Here is a 6,235-nt window from a genome sequence, read left to right on the forward strand (position 1 = left end):
GCCTCAAGCCTTTCGGTTTGTGGCGCTTCGCTACGGCCACCCTAGGAAGCTAGCACACGTCCAAAATGTGGCTTCCCGAACTGAAACTATGAGCCAGCAAGTCCTCAGAAGTTCTACACACTAAGGTTGTGCGTCACACATGATGGGCCTAGAAATCCTAAGGGCAGATACTGTGGGAGGACACGGCCACTCGCGAGTAAGAAGGTCGCAGAGGACAGGGGACCCCCAGCTCCGGCCCACGGCACCGTCTCTTCCGGATGCTGTTAAAACAGCTCAGCTCCAGCTGCTTGGGAGTCGAATCCCTTTCTCTGATTACTGGTAAACTCGAATATTCCTACAAATATTTGTCACCTATTTAGATGGGGTTTTTTTGCTGAATTTCCTATGTGTATTTCCCCTTATTTAAAAAGGAAAAAAAAAGGTGATCTCTCTTTTTTCTTTTAAATATTCGTTTTAGACGTTCTTGAATTATTATAGCTTTCTATCCGATTCCTGTCATCTCTGATGCAAAAATTTCTCCTAGAACGTTACTTGTGCTATGCTGACCTTGTCACTTTCTTCACGGTCTTTTATCAAACGGATGTTTTAAATTAGTCACAAAGTCAAATTAATTTTTCTTTTCCTGTTTTGAGTCTCTCTCTCTTTTTTTTTTTTGTCCTATATTGTCCTCCAATCTAACTTTTAATGTCCATGTCTTTAATTCATCCGCAGTTTAATTTCGTGCACGCAGGGTGAGGGGTGGCTCTCATTTAAAAATTTCCCAACGTGTGGTCACTTGTGCCAGTCCCAGGCTTTGAAGTCAGTCCCTCCAGCCTCCTCTGATTTCCAGTGCCACTGTCAAGGTCCACACACCCTTTCCTTCAAGTCAGAATCCTGTTTCTGGCGTTCCTTCATGCCTGCTGTGTTTGTCTGTTCTTACAGATGAAAACTTACTCTGTAGAGCTCTGAATTTATAAATACTTTTGGAGGGAGGTTTTAAATATTTACCTTTTCAAGTTATTCAGATCTTCTTTAAGATGCTTCCATAAATTCATACAGTTTTCTCTGTGTTCATCTTGCCTGTCGCCGCCCGTGTGTCTCATTTGAAGAAGATACACTCGTTCATTACTCCTCACTGCTGTTCGTGGTGGGACGCGAAACAGCCTTTGTGTATTTATAAAGTATATGGCCACCTAACGCTATCATATCATCAGTTTAAATAGTTTTTCCATTGTTTTTCTTCATTTCTCCAGGGAGTCCATCATATCTTCCAATAATAATGACTGTTCCAATGTTTAATTTCCTTTACATGTCTGATTTCACTTAAACTCTAGAATAACGTTACATAGTAAGAAAGGTGACACCAGGAATTTTGTCTTTTTCTGACTTTGAGAATATTTTTTGTGCGTGTTGGCATTTATTTTAAAGTTTTGACAGATATACTTCCTTGAGTTGAGAATTAGTTTTCTCAAGAGTGTTCATTAAAATAAAAGTGAGAATGGCTGAAATGCGTGGCATGCTTTCTGCACGAACAATCGGACAGACCTGTTTGTGGCTGGCGTCTCAGGCAGGGCACCATTTTGTCGGCCTGCACCCCTCACCTGCGGGGTCTGTGCTGACCCTGGGCGGTGGGCGTGAGTGTTGAGCGGGGTCAGTGGACGCTGGTTGGCACCGGAGAATCAACTGCCCGACACCGGGCCCCCAGAGCATGTCACTGTCACACCAGTCCACAGCTGGTTCCCGGGACTGTCCACATTGCCACGGAAGCGTTCCCTCCGTCTGCGGTCCAGACCTGACGGACTCTGAGGACCGCCTGTCCCCGCAGGCCACAGCATGCAGGTGTGCCCTGGGACTTCCGTTCTCCGGTGGCCCGAGGCCCATCGTCAATTTTCCATTTGCTCACCGTTTTTTTTTCCTCTTCCTGGAAGGATGGGAGTGATGACTGCCTAGCTCCTTACATGCCAGAAGTGACACCGAGGGCCCCTGGCCTTGTCATGGTGACCCCGCGTGGCCGGACATGTGGGTGGCCCACCCACTGGGGGTGGGACTGGCTCACAGTTTGCTTCTGCGTCTGCCGGGGGGACCGGCTGTAGTTTGTCACCGGTGCGTGTGTTTGTGCAGTTTGCCATCAGGGTTCACCAGGTGAGCTGGGAAACTTTCTGTCCTTAGGTTGAGGGCTTATATTGTATCGTAAGGGTTTGGCGGGACTGTCCGCGGAAAGCTTGGCGTGGTGCGTTTTTCCTTCCTTATGTTTTTCTTCTTTTATTTTCATTTCTTTCATAAGTGCACACGAAACACACGCAAAACACGCAAACACACACACAACACACAAAACATGCAAACACATGCACACACAACTCACACCACACAAACACGCAACACACGTAAAACACATGCAAACAACACACGCAAACACACAGAACACACACAACACACACACACGCACACGCGCGGCTGCTCGGGCCTGCGTCCGCGTGCGTAGATCCACATGGAGGGGCCGCAGCGCGGAAACGTTTCGCCACGGGATCTTTACGTGTCATCTTTGTTTCTCCCTTTGCTTTTCCTCTTTCTTTTCCGACTCGTTCCCAAACCCTCCGTCTGTCACCAGTGCTTGCAAGCTGGCGCGCAGCGTTCCACAGCCTTCTCCATGCTCATAAAATTATACAGCTGCATGTGTGCAACACGCATGAACACGCCCAGTCACACGCAAACATCAGGATGCGCGTGTGCGCGTCTCTGCGTCCCGCCCTCCCACCACCGACGCCTCCTGCGGACTGCGCCAAATCGCCCGATGGGAAGGTCTAGCTCGCTTTTCTCTGGCTGTGGAATTTTCCATGGCCGGGCATTCGCTTTGTTTCCCGCGAACGGTCCTGCGCGAGCCCCGCACGTGCCCTGCATTGCTCCGTCTCAGTCTGGTAGGCCCCGGGCGCGGGCTGCTGAGCGGAAGGGTCTGCGCGCTTTCATTCCGGTAGCTTCTTCCCGGTGGCGCGCCCGGGCACCCCGCCCTGAGCCATCTGTCACAGCGCGTCCAGCTTCCTCACTGGGCGCCGGTCTGTGCCAGCTTTTCTACCTCTTCTCGAGTCAGTTCCAGTAAATCGTATTCTCTCAAGAAGTCATTTATTCCGCTTGGGTTTTCAAGGCCGGCCGTCCAGTCTTCTCTCCCGGGGTCCCGGCGGACCAGCACGTGGAGCCAGCATCCGTCCGGCAGACGGCAGCGAGCACGGCTGCTCTGGCGCCCGCGGTGAGCCTCTGACGAGGAGGCGGCACGCCGCCCACGAAGGCCGTTCGGCCGGACCCTCCGCCATGTCGCTGCCCTCCGTCCCCGCAGCCGTGTGGCAGGTGGCTCTGTGGCCACGTCCATCTCACGGAGGAGAGAGCCAGGGCTTGGAGAGCCGGGTGGGCCGGGGTCGGCCTCAGGCTCAGTTTCCTGATCGGCCTTTCTCTCCGAGCGGTGAGATGTGTCACGTGTCCGATGGTGTCTCGTCAACCTGTGGAACAAGGAGACCGACCCATCCGGCCTCTCTGGCGGGCGTCTGACACATGGCCACCCGTGGCGCTGGCCATGCTGTGCTTGCGTGGTGCCCCACGGTGTAAGTCTCGTCTTCAGCAGGTGGAATGACAGAAACAAAATCCCCGAAGCCCCCAGAGCTGCGCTCCCCGGCCCGTCTTCCTGTTCGGATCCAGGCGTGGTCGGGGCTGCCTATCAGATGCACGCGCCGCACGTGGGCTTCGGCTGAGTCGGGGACTGTCCCCCCAGGGAGGAGTCTGGTGCCGTGGCCCAGCGGGCAGCAGCCCCGCGGGTGGCCCGGCTCTGCCCGATGCTCCACGAGCTTGTGCCTCTGTGTGGCTTTCTCTACTGCCTGTGACACAGTCGCCCTCACCGTGGGGTGGGGGCCAGCGCCGAAAGGTCTTCGGAGACCGGCTAGGTCAGTGAAGTGTCACCTTGTGCAGACTGAACGCGATCGTCCCCGTAAACTCCGGGCATTCCTCGTCTCAGTGGCCCCTTGTCACAGCTGCTTCTCCACGTGTGTTTTGGGTCAGACCCCAGCAATGTACGTCACCAGCTGGGCCACCGAGTGCTTGCCAGTCGACAACAGATGTGGGATGGTGACGTCATAATGTGACTTACTTCACACTGGTATCGAAACAACTCTACTTCTGAAAACAACTTCTGTCTTTGTCATAAATGGGCGGATTAAAACCACTTCACTTAAGTCATGAACGAGTGGCCTTGGGGTCATAAAGGCCGCACACGGCACCCACCCCAGTGATTGTCTGACACCAGCTGGCCGTCCTGCTGCCCCTACTCAGATGCCAGTCGCAAGCCCAGGTTGTCACCTGTGCTTCTCACCAACCAGCAACAGGTTGGGTGTTCCCACCGTGCTCGCCACGCCCTCCCTAGGTTCGCTCCCTGTCCTGGAGTGGCCCACAGGACTGAGGAAACCTGTTCACTCACTCGGTTGCCGGTTTGTCACGGAGGATACTAAAGGGCACAAATTAGCCAGATGAAAGGACACACGGGACAGGGATGGAGAGAGGGCACAGAGCTCGCATGGTCTCTGTCACTGTCCCCAGATCGCCACGCAGAAGCTCTCTGAATCTCCTCCTTCTGAATGTTCACGGTGGCTTCATTCCACAGGAGATTGATTAAATCGTGGGTCGTTGGTGATTGATCCAGCCTCCAGCTCCTCTCCCTTCTAATCAGGTGGTCAGTTTTCTCGACAACCAGCTCCCATCCAGGAGCTGTCTAGTCACTTCCTTAGGAAAAAAAAAAAAAATTGTCCTATCACCCAGGAAATTCCACGGGACGCAGGAGCAGTGTCAGGAGCCAGGGTCAGAGACCACGTGCTGGAAGAAAAGGTGCTGCCAGCCCCTCCATCGCTCAGGAAGTGACGAAGGTTTCAGGGGCCTGGCCAGGGGTCAGGGATGAAGACCTAGGAAGTGTTGGGGCTCAGTTTACCCAGCTGCAGAATACACAGGCAGATGGATAGGTGGATGGCTAGACAGACAGGTAGGTGGACAGGGAGACACTAGCTGTGTGGATTTGAGTCCGTGTCTCATTCAGAGTGTTCTTGAGAGGCAGGAAGGGAGCAGGAAAGACCCTGGACTGGCGCACGTCCACACGCTCGTGACGTGAGGTCGGACTCTGCACCGCCTCCCGGTCCCCTCCCTCCTGCTGCTGCTCCCTCTGCCGGCCCCGCCTGGCTGAAGATGGTGCCATGAGATGGATGGAGCCAGGACCCAGGCCCAGGCTCTCAGATCCTGCAGAAGGGACGGAACAGCCTTCGAACTTGGGCGGCTGCAACGACTTCTATGCCAAAAAGCTGATTTTTTTTTTAATTGAAGATTCATTGTGAGATACTAAATCCGGACGAACAGCAGGCGTCACAACCTGCTTCCCTCTCCACCGCGCCTCCGCGGCCCCATGGGGTCCTGACAGCAGATGTCCCTTCTGCCCGCCCGCACGCAGCAGGCGCCTGGGAGCACCGCGAGCCTGCCCCGCTGCACGGTCCTCTCCACAAGAGAGACGTGCTCCCCACTTAGGCTGGAGGAGAAAGTGTCGTAACCGAGGCCACCTGGCCAGTGCCCTGGGAAAAGGGTCAGGATGCAAACGAGGGGGAGAAACACCCAGTGCCTCAGCAGAAGCACCACCCTTGTGAGGGGTTTCCCTGAGGAGCAGGCGGTGTCTCTAAAAGCTGGTCAGGAGCCCGGATGATGTGGCCCCTGTCACCGCGGTCGTCACCTACCCTGCCATGCACCTTGCTGGGGACTGGGTGGGGGGTCGCTAGCACCGCACCTGCCCCCGAGTAAGAAACAGAGGGAAAGATCTCGGCGGGCAGGCTCGCTGGAGGAGGGCGCTGCCAGCTTCACAGCCTCTGAGAGGCCCTGTGCCACCTGAGTACTGTGGGCACGTGTCTGTGCGTGTCTGTGTGTGTCCGTGTGCATGTTTGTGTGTGTCTCTGTGCGTGTCTCTGTGTCTGTGTGCGTGTCTGTGCATGTCTGTGTCTGTGTGCGTGTCTGTGTGCGCGTCTGTGTGTGTCCGTGTCTCCGTGTGCGCATCTGTGTGTGTTCACCTTCTCTACTGAACCTTTGGCACCTGACATTATCATCTCATTTCGTGTAAGAAGAACAGCAGTAATTACTGCGGTCCCTGGGGTACGGAAGGGATCGGTGCACGGTGGCTTCGGAGGCAGCCGTCTCCTCCTGCTTCTGCCCCTCCCTCCCTCTGTCCGTCCATCCTTCCATCCCTCCCTCC

This window comes from Pteropus vampyrus, unplaced genomic scaffold (assembly GCF_000151845.1).
Source record: "Pteropus vampyrus isolate Shadow unplaced genomic scaffold, Pvam_2.0 Scaffold274, whole genome shotgun sequence".
NCBI classification, from domain to species: Eukaryota; Metazoa; Chordata; class Mammalia; order Chiroptera; family Pteropodidae; genus Pteropus; species Pteropus vampyrus.